We start from the raw sequence: 16,728 nt of genomic DNA, 5'->3' as shown, positions 1-16,728 counted from the left end.
AAAACCTGAGAGCACAGCAGTAGCTCAGGGGTCCCAGATAGTTTTGCAAATGAAAACTTGTTCTCTCCTTGTTCTCTTCTCCTCATAACCAGAACAACATGTCTAGGTCATTTTCAAACAAGAGTACTAAAGGTTCAGCATCTTGTGTGCTCTTTGACAAGGTGCCAAAGAAAGAGTGAGGAGAAAGAGAGAACACTTCTGCCAGATGGGTGCCAGCTCCCCCAGGATGCTTCACAGCCCCAGGTGTTGGTTTGCATCACACCTACACACTCTGCTTTCTGGGTTGGGCTTGGTTTCAACACTCCATTTATTTTTAGCCACACTTTCAAGAAAGGGGAAAAGAAAAATCTCAGAACCTCTGCAGCTTCCCGAAGCCCTTGAGAAAGAGAAAGCTGAGGAGTGAGCAGGCAGCTGGGAGGGTCACAGTCCTCCTCGAGATGTCTCTGCCTGTCTTCTAGTCCATGTCCAGGAGCAATGCTCAGCCATTAGGCTTGGCCAGGTGCTGGAGAAGTGCATTCCAGTAAGGAGCAGGGCCATGCTCTGCTTCTGCCCATGGTGAGGGCACAGGTGTTACTCCTGTGTGTTGCTCCTCTAGTGGCAATGTGTGCTGAAGATCCAGCACTTTGCACTTGTGTCTAGGCACTATTGGGACAGGAGATGGGAGTTAAAAGCAGGTGCTGCAGGAAGTGGTTTGGGTGATTTAGTAGCTGACACCCTCCCTCTAAGTTTGCAGCATGATGAAACTGCTCAGCAGGGAGTTCTGGGCTGTGCTGCTGCAGGAGTTGCATTTTAATGACATCCCAAGCTCACCACTTGTGGTCACCCAAGATCCCAGTTCTTGCAAGGGTGGAGGTGTTAGCTCCACTGTCCTGAGCAGGCTCCAGTCTCCAATAATTCTACTCTGCTGAGCCAAGAGCTGCAGGAATTTCCACTGGACACACTATTCCTTACTCTTTTTTCCTGCCATGACTACTGAGAAATTTTCCCAGGTGCCAGAAAACAGCATTTACCAAGGCATTTCAAATTCAAATGCTTCCCATTGTCTTGAAAGGGCTTTTCCTGTTTTGTCCAGTGCTTTCTCTTTAGGATCCACCAACCCCAGGGTCTGCTTCACTTGGCTGGTGTAATTCTCTGCTCAGCTGTTGGCTTTGCTCTCCTCCAGCTCATCCTGGGCTGTGAAGGTCATGGACATCCCCAGCTTTGGCTGAGCTGGTGCATGACAGCAGCCTCCATCTGCCCTGTTCTCCATCACCACCCAGGAAGGTATCAACTGCCCCTTGGTCCTTGACAGGATCTTGACAGGAGATGCCAGCTGCTACCACAAAAGGAATAATCGATTATGAGACTGACATTAAGGAAATATGAGATTGTGACTTGGGACAGACTATATAAAGACATAGAAAGCATTTTAAATAATTCACCATCCTCAAAGTAAAGCATATTAGTGGGAAAGACATTCAGGTCCTTTCCCAGTGCCATTAACTTTTATGTAACCAGAGCTGATACCGTGAGATGAGAGCAAAGAGAGACTACTGCTGGGTAGGGAATATTGGTATTTCAAAGTGTATTTGAAAATCAGGGTTTTCCCCCTGCCCCTCCCACCAAAATTATTTACAAACATTGAAATATTCTGTTTTGGTAGTATTGCCTACAAGACAACTAAATCCAAAATAAAATAAAAACACAAAATGCTGAGACAAATTGCAAGTGCCTGAGATGTGTGCTGGCAAAACATTCATCCAAATCACTGCCTTCTGCAAAAATGCTTCTATTTTAGCAAACCCACAGTTTTCCGGGGGTAGACTGATCCACCAGAGACTTCTGAACCCGCAGCAAGTGGCAACGGAGGCTGAAGAGAGACACTGTGTGGGAGGCAACATTTAAAATGTCGCCGTTTTGCTTTTCACTTGAAACCACTCCAAGGGCCGTGGGGAAGCGTTCGAGAGCAGGAGTTGTGCTTTGGCTGTCTGGAAAAGTTGCTGCCAGTGCCTGGGCACAGCGTGGGGTTACCCAGAAAAGCCCTGCTCATCCACAAACACCCCTGGAAGAGGGAATGTTACCCAGGCAATTATTTTAAATTTATCTCAGCAATTAAATGCAATTGTGCTCACACAGCAGATGTATCAGTGTTGGGGAAGCTCAGCTTAGCTCACGAGGCTGTTGAGAATGTAGTGTTGGTGGCACCTACCTCAGCTGCTGCACTACTGGGGAGTAGCATGACGGGACTGGCACAGACAGGAAAGGGGCAGTTCATGATCTTCATAATTCGTATTTTCTTGACAGAGGCAACTCTTCACAGGGGAAAAATATTGGGTTTTGGGGTAGGAGTGAATGAAGGATGCACAAGTGGCGGGGGTTTGGCAGCTTTGAGCCCACACAACTCACCTGCACACACGTGCAGTCACGGGCCAGGCCCAGCGATGCCTCCTCTGGCATGGCAGAACCTCTCCAGGCTTCTTGGGAGATCGTGTTGGCTTCTGAGTGTCTGTGGACACCTTGGAACAACAGCCCCGTGCAAAATTCAGACTCAGTTCCTTTCTTTGATGTTGAAATCTCTGTAGAAATCCCAATGGGGAATTCTTGAGGGACAACATTCCCTCCTGCTTCTGCCAGGCCAGGAGGTCCTGCTGCTCACAGCATGCTCTAAACAAGCCAGGCGAGGAAAGACCTGTGAGAGAAACACCTTCCTGTGGTTTCACCTTAAAAGGTCAGTTCTGTTAACTGTCATGCAACGTGCTCAGAACCTACCACAGGTGATTAAACGTCCGGGAGTTATTAGATCCCACACGGATAACCCTCCCTGTGCCTGGCAACGTGATTCGTTATGATTCATAAATTCCAGCGGTGGTACGGTTCCCAAACAGAGGCAAGGCTGAAAGCTCTCCTCCACAGCTTCAGCAAGAGAAAACCAGGAGGGGCTGACACAGGCAGCACAGGAGACACCCCCAAGGGTGATGCCCATGTACTCATTAAGAGGCCTCCTTAATTTTAAGGACAAAAGAGGGTTCCTCGCACCCTTTCCAGCAGGGTGCTGTGAGATGCATGAGCCAGCTGGGAGGTGGCAGGGGACAGAGCAGTGACATGTGGGGGGTGAGGGCAGGCAGCCCAGAAGGGGATACATAGGAAGGAGATGTTAATGGCTGGTTAGGAAGGGAGAAAGGGTAGAGAGAACTGAGGCTTGTCTCCTCTATCTCCACAGCAGTTGGCTCTGGGCTAGGGGTGAGTCACAACAAGAGAGTTTGATTAGAAAAAGCTTGATTTGTGAAGTTGATGCAATTAAAGCCTTGGATTCTCAGGGTCAGTTTTAGTAGTTACATTAAACTGAATTAATCCTGCCCCAGTGTGGGCTACAGGGGGGCTGTTTCTGCTCCTCCACTTTCTTTGAACTGCTCTTGCTGCAGCTCCTCAGGTCGAGGCAAAATCCATCTGAGCTGCTGAGAATAAGCAGGAGCAGGGTCTGTCTCCCTGAGCATCAAAATGGGAGCACAGAACAGGCCTGAGAAAAAGGTGAGCTAATCCAGGGATGAAAAATCCTTCACAGACTGTTAAATACAAAGGCAAAAATGATGCCTCAGGAAGATCCTGAGTGCAAACTTGTGTGTGGGCAGCATGTATGCAGGAGACCTGAAGGAGCTCCTGTGTCATCTTTTTCCAGAGACATCTGCTCTGGCTACTTTGCAAGAGAAGAAAAGGAGCAGGTTGGACTCTGGGTCTGATTCCAAGGAGTTCCTTGCTGAGATGAGATCAATAACTGCCTGTGGATATGGCTGTGTCTCTGGAGAGCACTGCAGGCACCCTGTGTGCTCTGACAAGTGAGAAACATCAGCTTTGCCCCAGGCAGCAGTTTTGGGTCCTCAATAGGAAGAACTGGGAGCTCTGGGGGCAGGAGCAGCCACTCCTCACCTGCCACTGACTCCCAGACCCCTCAGGCCAGATCCAGGACTGACCCCAAAAGAGAAGCACAATCCAAGCTGGGGAGGTGAAAGCCTCATGCCCATCCATCCTGATGTAATGAAAATTTTGCTGCTGAGATGTGCCGGTGTCACCAGGTTCACAGGTATAAAACCCCATTAAATATTTCATTCTCATCAATTGCTTGCTCTAAGTGCCTTCTGAGGAATTCATGGGAACGTTTTCTATTCGACGCAGAGATACTTTCAATTATGAAAGATGGCTAAAAATAAAAGGAAATTATACTGTTCAGACATCTCTGGAGGTGGAGACAGGAGAGGAAACCGTCAAGGAGAGCCAGGGAAGAGATTTCTGTTAGAAGTAGAGAAAGGCTACTTATTTTTACAGACAGAAAACGTCAGGAGGCTGCCTGACTTGTGAATCTGGAATCTATCACTCACCTTCTCTATTAAAAATTTGACCTCAACTATTTAGGGTCTGAGACAGAGAACTGGAGTTAAGAGTCATGTCAGTCTCTCTCTCGTTGCAGGGGGTTTGATCACACTGTGAAAATTCTCAGTTGTAGACTTTTAATGTGTTTTCCCTTTTTTCTTTTATTTTTTTTTAATGCAGGACCCTAGCCTGTGACACTGAGACTCATTTTGGGCTTTCCCTTTAATGTGAGAAGCTTGAGCTGACAACCTGGGGCTTCTTGTAGGCTCAGTAATTGAACCATGAGATGTTCTGATGCTGATAAAACATTTACATTTTGTACCAAAAATGACCTGTCTGAGAGCAGGGCTTGAACCATCAATCCTTTATGGATCAGCCCTTTGAGATAAGAGATTTATTCCTCTGACACCCATAACAGCTTGCTTAGCTTTTCCTACAGACCACTGTCACAGCAACATGGCTGAGCTGCAGTCACCATCTTGCTGTACATTTAAAAAATTAATTAATAATTAATTATTACTAATTAATTTTTTTAATTTAAGTCACTAACTGAACCAATATAAAACATACTGAGAGCTTTTGGTCAGCTCTGGCATTGAGTAAAATGTGTCTTGCACTCCATACATGTGATCAGGGAAAAGGGAGGCAGTTGGAAAATACAACATTAAAGCTGGAGACAATTAGTGTTTGTTATCTCTTGTTTTTTCTACATAGCAAATCAAAGTCACTAGAAAAATATTAAAATTACCACAAAAGGGCACAATTTTGTTCTGTAGATGGGAACTGAAAAGTCTCTAGACCTTTCTTCCGCTCCATAGCACTTGTTTTTAGAGATGCCTTTAGCAAAGCGCTGTGCCCTCATTGATTTGGGCTGTGTTCTCTGAGCCACGTGCTCTAATTTTAAGTGATCAGGGGCTTAATTACCTACACTTTTCCTTGTATTTTGAGCAGCCATTTTTAAGTTAAAAATACCAGGCGTGTTCAGTGTTTTAGGAGAGCATTCCTGTGCTATTCCAAATGGAAAATCATCTTCAGTACAGTGCATTTTCTGAAAAATCACCACTGAAGAGTGAAATGGTCCAGTCAGTCCCTGGTACAACTTATTCTAATGGCAGATGTGTTGAGCCCTGGGAGTTCAAGGTGTTCTTGCACACACTTAGGCCCATAGACCTGGTGTGAAATGTAGATAATCAGTGCTTTATTTCTACAGAGCTGTACTCAATCACTTTTTAGGGGTAAAAGACTGTTCTCTGTTAGCCAGCAGGATTGATCTGCCTGCTGCTACACTTACAGTGGATAGCAGTGGAAGATTGCAGAGTGATTTTGAGCTAGGCATCTTCCCATTGCACGCAAACAGCTTTCCACCAGGACTCTCCCATGCCCAAGAGGTTTGCTTCTGGGGCTCCCTTCCCAAGTGAGCAGCCCAGGGCAGTGCAATTGTCCTGGGAGGGAAGAGAAAACAGGAACCATAATGAAGCTGGATACCAAGGGAGAGATGTTCTGCTGGATCTGTGGTGCAGCTGAGCTCAGGGTAGACACTGACCTTCAGAGGAGAGGGAAGAATTCAGACCTCCCATGAAGAGATTATTTCCCAGTACTTTTTCTGGTTTCCCCCTCCCCGCAAAATTTGTCATCTTTCTTCCAGATCTAAGGAATAACTTTTCAAGTTAAAATGCTTCATCCATAGTCACAAAATGACAGGTACAAAGTATAACTACAAAGTAATCTTGGGAAAAAACCTCTGTCAGAGGAAATGACCGAGCATGGCACACGATCTCCTGGGGAGCTCTGCACATTCCCATCCTCCCTTTGCTTTCCCCTCTCTCTTTCCATTCATCTAATTTCCAATGAGACAAGGCAACTCTAACACCTCCAAAGGTGCTTTTACTAACTCTGCAGAGGTCCTAAGCACCTAAAAGAATCAGAGATGTCTCTGGATGCGCTTTGGGATGGAGAGCATGGTGCAGCAGGCCCCCATCAGGAGTCCTGCCAGCACCAGGACACACCTGGCAAGGGAATGGTGCAAGCAAGTCCTTGGCAGGACCTTGTGCTCATATAAACAGGAGATTTGCTGGACCTGCTGAAGAGGCAGCCCAGTGGTGATGTAGCTCCTGCAGAGCTGTAGCTGTGCCCTGGGACAGACACAGGAACTCCCCTCCAGCAAAGGATCCACCACACTGAGAACAAGGGTTGATACTGACTGGTGGGCAAAGGCTGAAGTTAAAACCTTGTCCTGAGAGGGAAAAAAGGTCTTTGTGTCATGAACAGTCCCCAAAGAGTGTTCCTCAGGAGAATGCAGCCAGCAGGATGAAATTGCCATTCATGCTTTTTAGAGATGTTCAATGTATTAGGAATTCAATTAAGAAAATGTTCTACTGCAGGAAGCTCAGAAATTAAGATTATCATTATTGTAGAGGAAGGAAACATTTTTAATGCATTAATTTTTTAAAATGACATCCCTACTGACAATGAACTTTTCCTTGCAGCACCCAGGCCAGTAAAGGAGAGCAGTTTTCTTTAGAAATGGGGAGCAGCAGCAAGTAGGTTACAAAAAAGGTTTTCTGTGGGATGCAGAGCATTAGAGAAAGCCAGACTAGATAATGGGCCCTGAGCTGTCGTCTAGAGGAGGTGACTGCAGTGGATCCTTGGTTTTTACCTGTAACTTGCTCTACATCTTTCCACTTCAGGAGCCTGACCTAGATGGAGGCAATGTAAGTGGCCACCTTTGACTTGGAAAAGGCTGTGAACCCAAAGAAAAAGGTGTTTCTGTGAACCTCTCTCACATCCCCCAACCAGGGATTTACTGCCTGCATGTCTTTTTGTGTTATATTTGCATAGTGCCAGTACCCCTGATCCAAGGAGCAGGTGGGTGGGTCCCTGCTGCTGCCTTCATATCTAGGAAATAAAGCAATGATTCAGTTCAAAGCAAAAGGTGTTCCCAAGCACCTCCTCAGAGTAAGTCTGGATGGGGAAGGTGGGTTGGGATTTTTATTTGCAGGACAAGATATCACATGGAAATCCAAGAATAGAATAAATTGCAGAGGAGGGAGAGGAGGAGGAGGAAATCACTGCTTTTGCATTTCTTGTTCCCTTTCCAAAACTTGTGCATGCCACAGTTTTAATTAATAACATTGTCACCCATTCTAGAGTTCAAACAAAGGAGTATAAGGAGGATGGATTCCAGGCAGGCAGGTACCTGGGGAAAATGGAGTGATGGCTTTATATTTTGAGGTCTCATTTTAGGGCTCCAGCTTTTACTCAAAAGCTGTTCTCTGCCAGGAATTATATGAACCATTACCTCAGGAGGTCACTTTGAAGCTGGGCTCAAAAAGTATTTAAAATGAAAAAAAAAAAAAATCAAATGCATTGTTTGAAGGCTAAAATAAACAGACACACAAACACAACCACCAGTAATAACATTTCTCTGCAAGGCTTCTTTGTCACTTCTGTCTCCCACCTGACCCATGCCTCTATGCAGGCACTGTGTTGTTTCCTGGGGATGGCTGCTTGCTTGGTGCATTCCCCTTTGACTTTGTTCTGGAGCAAAGAGCACCTCAACTGTGTCCTGCCCTCTCCAGGAGTGGCAGCTCTGCCCAGCCTCTGCCCCATGTTTGGGTTCACTGCAGAGCACTGGGCCTGTGTACCTTTCTCTCTGCCACACTTGTGCTGCACATCTCAGCACACCTCCCACCTCCATCAGGTAAGAACATCCTGCTTTTTACAGGCTGGGAAAGCAGGACTTCACAAGACCACACAAAAATAAGAGGCAATCTCTGCAGGCCCCGCTGACCTCTTTAATTTAATAGGAGGAACAACTCTTTCTCCTTTGAGCAAGTCAAAGAGCAACTAAAACCATCTACAAATAACTTCTGTGGAGGTAGCGAGTGCCTCATAAGAAGCTGCTGATGTGACACATTCAGGCTGTCACTGATCATCACTTTCCTGCACAGACAGTTTGATGATACTGCTTTCCTTAATTGCACCAAAAATTTAAGTCAGGAGATCAACAGTGCCATGAGGAATTCACAGGGAAAAGAGACAATATCCACCCACCTTGCTCCAGAGACAGACCCTGCAACCAGAGCTCAGATGGTAGGTGAATAAAATGATGGAGAGAAAAAATTCTCTGAAGCTGCTGTTCCCATTTCTATGGGGTTTTAACAGCAGGAAATATTTGATAATCCTGCATACTCAGTGGCAGAGGCTGTGGATTTTGTTGATTGCCTTCTGGCCATTCACTGAGTGCCAGCTTGGCCTCCAGAGCACCCGGTGAGGACCCAGCTTGTGACTGGAGGGACATCCCCAGTTGCAGCCCCACCAGCTCCTTCTCTTCCACTGTGTGAAAAATGCAAATGAAAAATTGTTCTTGTTGACCTCACAAAAAGGAGCTTTTTGAAAGCGCTGATTGAAATAGGAGATATCACCATACCCAAAACACCAGCAGCAGAGAACAGTGTCTGACCATCAGCCTTTCCCCAAACACTTTCCCAGCTGAACCTGCCTGCCAGCATGTGAAGGTAAAGGCCTCTCTGGTTCAGCAAATTCAGGACTTTTCCTCAGCATCCAGACAAGACACAAACTCATGTCCCAGTCTCCACCGTCTCCTTTCCAGAAGCTTCAGAGAGGCTTGGATGGAGGCATCAGCACAGCTCATGCCCGGGTGAGTTCCTCATCCCAGCCTACAGTGTGCTTTTGGAGTGGGCAGTTTAAAGGATCAGAAGGATGAGTCAGGAGAAGGATTTCACGACACACCAGCACATTTGGTGGCTGAGGAGAAGCCTGCTGGTGTAGGAGAGCAGGCCAACCATAGAGAGCTGCTAACAAACAAATCACCAAATGGATCCAAATGTTACAGTGCAGAAAACCAGGGCCACAATCCTTCAAAATCAGTGTATAATGGGGTGCCAAGGACTTCATGGGAACACTTGGAGAGACCCAAGCTAAAAGCCAGAGGCATGGAAAAAAACATGCACCAGAAGCAACTTCCAGGACAGGCACGGATGGGTCCAGGAGGGTCTCTGGCAGCACAGAGCAGAGAAAGAGCAGGTAATGAGAGCACCATGGGCAGGACATGGCATGTCAGGCTGCCCCAGAATACTGTGGAGGGGGCCACCAGCATCTCCCTGAGAGCAGATGAAATGAGGTTCAAACCAGGCACAGCTGCTGCCCTAGTGGAGCTCTAGAAACACCCTGGTGGGGTGTGAGAGCATGAATGCCTCCAAACCAAAACCAAAAAGACCCAGGAAAATGTAAAAGGCAAAACTTGGCTGAGGGAGCAGAGGGGGCCTGAAAAGGTCTGTTTTGTGAATCACTGTACACTGCTTCAATTGCCTTCCCCTAAAAACCACCTCAGTGCAGTTATGTGGACAAAGCCAGTCCACAAGGACCCAGAATTTAACATCCTGATGAAAGCCCCCATTTGCTTCCAAGGAGCACAGAAACCAGAAAAAGCACAGTGCAGTCAAATGCAAAAGCATTTGCTCTTTCAACACCTACGAGCACATTTTTCTTTTTATGATCCATTTGGAAAACAGTGTCTTCTGCAAAGAACAAAAATAATCCTCCCGTCAGGCACCCCGAGACATGGCAGTGGTCCCAGAAGCAAATCACCAGCTCCAGATCTGCGTGACGTTGAGGAGCTTAATGAGGGTGACATGTTCTGCCACGCAGGGAACACACCTTTGGAGAGCACGGTGAGGCAACGGCCCCGCTCAGAGCTGGGAGCTGCAGCTTCATTCTGGCTGATCCCACTTGCTTCAGCCGTCACAACGCTGCCAGCCCCCCACACCCTCTGTGCTGGGGAGAGCTTGAGAAACCCTCCCAAAACACAGCATTTCCTTTTTTTGGCACTGCCAGATGAGTCTCCAGTACACCCCGATCCCTGCCTGGAGGCTGTTGTTCTGAACAGCCTCCAGTATTTCCTCCGGAGCCTGCAAACTGGTAGAAACTGAGGGTGTATTTTGAGGTGCCCTTGAAGGGTTTCAAAGTCTAGAGATCATGTAAACATGAAATAAGTGTGATTCATTTAGGGTTGGGGGGGCATTTCTGCCAAGGCAAGAAGCGTGGCTTCTCATATGAATTGGGATCCCATTTGCATTAGATTAAAGCAGGAAAAAATTGCCAGCAAAATGGGATTAAGAATATTTATGGATCCTATTGGCTTGATGTATGTGTCTCCCAAGTGATGGAAACTGAGTACAAAATTGAGAAACTTCAGCAATCTGTGGGGGAAAGGAGACAGACAGCAATGACTTTTTAATGCTTTATACATTTTTTTCCTGTGAATTTGGTGCTCACAGAGAGCAATTATAATAAAAGGTTTGAAAAAGAAGGTGAATATAGCAATGTTTTGTCTTTCTAGAAAGACCAATCCATCTTAAGATCTCAAAGCACTTTTCAAACTCAAGGAAGTCTTAACTGCATTAGGGCAAGATCCATAAGTAAAATTCTGTCAATACCAAACCCTGCACAGATGCAATGACACCGGTGACTTATACCTGCCCTTCAGAGGCTCTGGACATTGAGAACGCTCTGCTTCTCCTCTCAGTGCAAAAACCAGTATGCACAAAGCTTGAATTTCTGATCCCCAGTAGCTTCCACTGTCCTTAGATGGGGTTCTAGGGGCTGGCATTCTCCCATCACATGCCTTTCCCCGCATTTCTGCAGCTCAAGTGTAGCTCCGCCAAATTCTTGATCCTCCAGACTTTTGTGTCCCTGTAAGCTAAAGCTGGTTCCCAAGGGACAGGTGACCCCTACAACCCACAACAATAACATCCTTTTATGCATATTCGTTCCAAACCCACACTTCTAGGACATCTGCTCTTTCCTGGTTTTGTTTTGTTTTCATGTTGCACAGACATTTCCCTGGGCTGGGAAATTCTCCATTTCTCCAGCCTTGGGTACAGTGACTGCGCTTTGCAAACATCACGAGCAGGGGCTGAAGCTGGAGCTGTATCTGCTTGGCCTGAGACCAGATCAAAGGAAACAGCAGCCTGCCCTGCAGAGATCATTTCCACCTTTGTTAGCTTTTGGCTCCAGCATCTATTTTGATAGATGCCAAGGTCTGAAGCTGTTAGTAAGGAAATGGAAAAGGGGAATGGCCATGCTTTAACTCCTGCTTGGGAGCAGCATTAGCTCACGGCGTAGTTTCCATGCTCTGATGTTGTTACATTGAACTAAGGCAAAAGAAGAAAAAAGGAAAAAAAAAGTAAAAATAATGGGAACAACTTGCTTAGAAAAAGCCACCACTGAGCCACGTTCCAGGGCTGATCCATGAACATGGAGGGAGGAGACTCACCAAGACTGCTTGCTCTCAGTGAGACTCATTTTTGTGGATTGGGATAGTCCTGTACCAGCACCCCATCCCAGGAATCTTGGCTAATGCATAAATGCTGAATTTTCAGCCTGGAAATGCCTCAGTAAGGACAGCATCAGCTCCTCTTGCTCCTCTGCAACCCCCACCAAAGGAAAACACAGCCCAAAGCACACAAAGCCCACAGCAAAAACAGCAGGGAGAGAGCAGCCGCAGACCCACACTCTGCACCCCGTCAGCTCTGGAAGCTCCCTTCACACCGCCCTGGCCCTGCAAAAACACCCTCAGAGCTCTGTGTCCCCTGTCAGGCAAAGACACACATCCTGAACTCCCCTCACTTCTGCCAGAGAAGTGTGAGGAACTTTTACAGTCCACAGAACACGATCCTGAGGTACAAAGCTATGACAAGAGGAGCCCAAGGGTTAAAGCTGGGCTTTAGTTTTCTGCTGGCATTCCATCAAAAAGCATTCCACCCCCAGCATTTCAAATTACTACAGATAAAGCAGCAACAAAGATGCAAAACTGGTTTAGAAAGTACCTGATAATTTCCTTTTAAACTTCCACTTCAGAGCAAAAAAACCTTCTTGCTTTGATATAAATGGCTCTGGACAGGCGGAGGTGGAGGACATACAATGTGTCCTTCTCATAAATTCATGTTTGAACTGAAAAAAGGAAACAAACTTCTGAGGATTTGTGGCCTCAGTAGCTGGGCATATCCCTCCCTCAAGGATCTTTATCTGCTCCTCCTTCATCACAGATCTATTGTACAAAAAAACTACAGAAAAAACAAACTTCCTGATTCAGATAATCATACTGGTGGATTGACATAGTTACAATTTATTTTGCTGTAAAATTAATCCAGAAAACACCGAAACAAGGGAGTGAAACCTAGGACCACAAAGTTAAAGAAGAAAACATGACTGGTAAAGCACATACAGGAAATTTAATCTAAATTAACTAGATGTGGACAACAAAGGTAAATTAGTTACCACACACTAAATTTCTTTGTTGGACCTTTCTCCAGAATGAATACATGGGCTGGAGGGTTTGATGCACAGGATGGATGTGAGGACTTTCAGCATCAGGACTGAGCCACTGAACTGCCCCTAGTTCCTCTGCGTTCTGTGGGAACTCAGAACCCTTGGTGCTTCAGCCTAAAAGTGCCACAATATAAAGAAAAAGCACAGAAAAGGTATAAAAAGCCTCAGAAGGGTTGTTCATCTTTGTGCCTCACTGGCTGCTGAGCACAAACACTGAAAAAATAATGGGAAATAAGAAAGGCAATAACAAAGGCAGGAAACCACCTGTTAGCATCGAGCTTCTGCCCAGGCTAACATGGATGAGAGAGCTACTGCCTCCTGGAGCAGGTGACCTCACAAAGTTGATGGCCCTGGCAGAAAAGTTGTGGCAGGGTCTTGACCCCTGTCCCCCGGCCAGCACTTGTTCCACATGTGTCGAGCTCGAGGAGGACCCTCTTGCTGCTTGTGGCTTTGAGGAGACCCAGCAGTGGGGATGAACACTGGCCACTGGTGCAGGAAATGGAGAAGAGCATCTGCCACCCCCAGGAAATGGAGAAGAGCATCTGCCACCCCCAGGAAATGGAGAAGAGCATCTGTCACCCCCAGGAACCTCTGCAATGCTGTTGCCTCCTCAGCTTTGCCCTTTCTATCTGCCTCCTAAGCTGGAGCAACACATTCATGAGATGAGAGGTTGGCTGAGCCAAGGCTGGTTGCTCCTGGGGTGTCAGAGACCACCAGGTGTGGGCAAAAAACCTCTTGTGGGCTTTGTGGTGAGCAGAACCCCAGAGAGGAGTCATCTGCTCAAAATAGCACATGTCACATCACCTGTGAGCTGGCGTGGGGCAGGCAGCTCCACAGCAGCTCCACTCAAATAATAGCAATGAAACAATGCAAACAAGAATAGGGCTTAGTCACTTGTTCGAGTCTCATCCCCTTTTGTTTTTACAGATGTGCAGTTCACGGAAATGAGATGATTAGCTCATCAAAGCATCTGTCATCTGAGAGACAAACCAGCTTTTCACAAATGCATCCAAGTGACAAGACCTGTCGGATATGGGCTGCGGGGAATCTCTCCGAGTCCTGGTTTTGGATCTATTATAATCAGCCTTACCAGCTTATTAGCTACCTCCAACACATCAATGGGGAAGAAAAAGATAAATATATAAGAACTTGTCATGGCAATCTGAAAATGGTGGGGGTTTTTCCCCTGAAGGAAAAACATGCTTGCACTTTTATAGCTCTTTCTTTTAACACAAGCTGTACAGCTTGGCCTTGACTCCTGCAAGGTTTAAATGAACTGCCAAATTATTTAAATGGAATAAGTTTTATTTTTATCTTCCTAAAACTGGGACACCTTAAAATGAGTGCATTTGGTGGTGACAGGATTTGCCAATCCAAGCAAAACTACTGATGTGTTTAACACTGGACAAGTTGCTTTGCTGCTTTTCCAGATCAGGTGAGAAAGAGTGGTCAGATATTTAAAAGCTCTCGACTGGGGCTCAGGAGATTTGAATTAAGCATCAATCTGCCCCATGGGCTTCCTGTGCCTGATGGCACCCCAGGACATCCCAGCTGTCTGATGCACAACACTTGTGAGCACAGGGGTGGTTTAGATTCAGCTGGAGCCACACTGATGATAAGCTGTATTGAATCCTAGAATGGTTTGGGTTGAAAGGGACCTTAAAGATTAGTTCAGCAAAGAGACATTTAGTGGCCTTCAGAATGCAGCAATGGAGCACAAAGGGATGTAAATTTATTTTTTTTCAATTATGAAAGACAAAATTGCTGAAAGGGGCCGAAAGGGAGATTACTCATTTGTACTTAGACCTTTGCTGCTGGTCATACCACACCTACCATGGGAGCAGTGGCAAGCTGTTGGCTTTGCCTCCTGCTTGTCCTGGTGCCACCCAACCCAGGCTGTGCCATCCCTTCCCCTGGTGAGGAGTGAGCTTGGAAGCACAGCACTGCAAGTCTGCACAGCTCCGGGCACAGCCCAAACCTCACGTGTGCTCTGCAGGCGGGGAGGAGGAGAGCCCGGCCAAAGAGAGATGTAAGAAGCGGAAACAAACGGAAATGACACGGCCTGGGCATGAAGAGACATGTACAGTCGGCGTGGGGGGAAAAAACGGGTTATAATGTAAAATCAAGCATTATCTGTCAGTTCTAACTAGCTCCTGACAGAATGACAGCTCCTTGCGAGCACAGAGACACCATTTGGCCTCAAACAGCCCCAAGCGCAGGACAGCGGAGTGGGAGAGGGCTGGGAACTTCAAAGGACTGACTAATCCTTAGCCTTGCTGCCTAGCCTGCTAATGACACCACAATGTAACATTTATTGGGAAGTGCAGGCTGGCTTTGCCCTCACTCACTCACATCACAGTGGACACGGCCACTTCAGGCTGCCACAGTTTCATTGTGGCTCATTCTTTGACCGCAACTTTAGCTGTCTCCTGGCGATGGCCATGACCCTCTGAAGTGCCCACGGTGTGTACCCTGCCCAGATCCTTGGTGACTGACACAAACCCAGCCCTTCTGCTCTCCAGAATGCCTCCCACGGCACAGGCTGAGGCTCGGCACTGCTCTCCCAACACTGGGCACTCTTCTGAAGCAGAAGATACTTGTGTTGGGCACTGATCATCAGTGTTTAACAAAGCTTTCCATCCTCTGCTTTCTGCACTGTGCACCTTTCATCGGTTTTCTGGTGAGCAGTGAAGCCTCTTTCATGTGACTGGGATGACGGGAAGAGACTTTGGTATAGGCAGCAGTACAGCCCACCAGGCCAAAATGGCTTTCCTGCTTCCACCCCTGTTCCCATTCTGTTCTGTTTTCTATTCACTCCTTTCCCTTCCTAAGCCTATGAGAACATCTGAATGTCCTGTTTGCCCCCAGGCAGATCAGCAGCATGGTGGCAAGGAGAAAGCTTCCCTTATTTGGTGGCTCTTCCCAGCTGCTGTGCTCCTGGGAGCTCCTGAGTCACAGAGGTTTTCTGCCAGGACCTGCCTGGGGGATGACTCAGCCCAAGCTCACAGGTATGGGACAGACGTAAGAGCTACGTGGAGGCCTTGGAAAGTCCCTCCCAATGCCTTCACCAGGCAGGGTGTGGAGCAGGGCACTGCAGGTGGAGGGGAAATACTGAATGGTCACTTTGAATAGCAGAAACCACTTGTTTGGGTCTCCCCATCCTCTTCCAGCCACAACCAGTGCCAGCCCTGGTCCCAAATGGACAACTGAGCCTTCCCTGCAAATTAGAGATGCTTAGAGCTTGTGCACAGCAGCACAGCCTGCCCATTCAAAACCAAAGGAAAGAAGAGGAAGCTATTCATCAGCTCCTAACCAGTTCAACTCCATCACAGCCTGAGCTATTTGTAAGAATTGATTACTTGCCTCTTTCCCGTAAGGTCCTAGCTTGGCTGTTCCCTCTTGCTTCAACATCTCCTTCGAAGGAGATTTGTTGACATCCAGGCAAGATGTCAACAAATGTCATCTCCAGGTGGGGACAATGCCTTGAGTTAACAGGTAAACAGGTACACCAGACCAGTGGTGCTAAGCAGAGGAAGAAGGAAAGGCCCACAGGTGGTGGTGATGCCCTGAAGATTGTGTGCTAATCACAATAAATTAATTGGCAGACAGGAAAAGTCCCATTTTCCTCTCTTTAAACAACCATAAGTGATACTAGGAGTTACTTAATAAAATAACTGAAAGGACTGAAAAATGTGCAGTGTTCCACAACTTACTGGACTCTAAAGAGAAACAAGTCAGTAGGAAAATTTACATTACATTAGAAATTTTCTTTCTAATTTTCCTTTTTGTTCTACACATAAAAAAAGAACAGAAATACGATGACAATTGTTGAACATCATGATCCTTCTGTAGAAAACACTACCCTGGGCCTGCAGTGACACAAAACTGGAGAATCAACTTATATAATTTTTGATAAAGTTGGGAGAGCTGGTCTCCAAGGGCAAATACCAAGTCATTTAACAGTTATCCTGCATAATAGCTCTCAGTTTTCCAATGGAATTTTTTCTGGGTTTCCTCCAAAAACCAATAAGA

The 16,728-nt window shown here is 46.7% G+C and overlaps 2 long non-coding RNA genes across 3 annotated transcripts; one reads left to right on the top strand and one right to left on the bottom strand.

Annotated features, from left to right (window-relative positions):
• Positions 1-283: 283 nt before the first annotated feature.
• Positions 284-5,786, bottom strand: LOC111934881 (uncharacterized). The gene is made up of 5 exons (XR_015274851.1): positions 5,636-5,786; positions 2,386-2,668; positions 2,189-2,291; positions 1,011-1,312; positions 284-642 (listed from the first exon to the last, which is right to left on the bottom strand). It is a non-coding gene; the product is annotated as an uncharacterized LOC111934881 (long non-coding RNA).
• Positions 5,787-15,030: 9,244 nt separating this feature from the next.
• Positions 15,031-16,302, top strand: LOC111934880 (uncharacterized). Of its 2 annotated transcripts, XR_015274958.1 has the most exons (4): positions 15,031-15,159; positions 15,565-15,704; positions 15,867-16,040; positions 16,166-16,302. It is a non-coding gene; the product is annotated as an uncharacterized LOC111934880 (long non-coding RNA). The 2 variants fall into 2 exon arrangements; XR_002867471.2 differs by having other exon boundaries at positions 15,867-16,302.
• The last annotated feature ends 426 nt before the right edge of the window (positions 16,303-16,728 follow it).

The sequence above is a fragment of the Cyanistes caeruleus genome, chromosome 11 (genome assembly GCF_971803275.1).
Source record: "Cyanistes caeruleus chromosome 11, bCyaCae1.hap1.1, whole genome shotgun sequence".
Classification (NCBI taxonomy): domain Eukaryota; kingdom Metazoa; phylum Chordata; class Aves; order Passeriformes; family Paridae; genus Cyanistes; species Cyanistes caeruleus.
The sequence above is the reverse complement of the archived record's forward strand: the minus strand, read 5'-3'. Positions and strand labels throughout refer to the sequence as shown.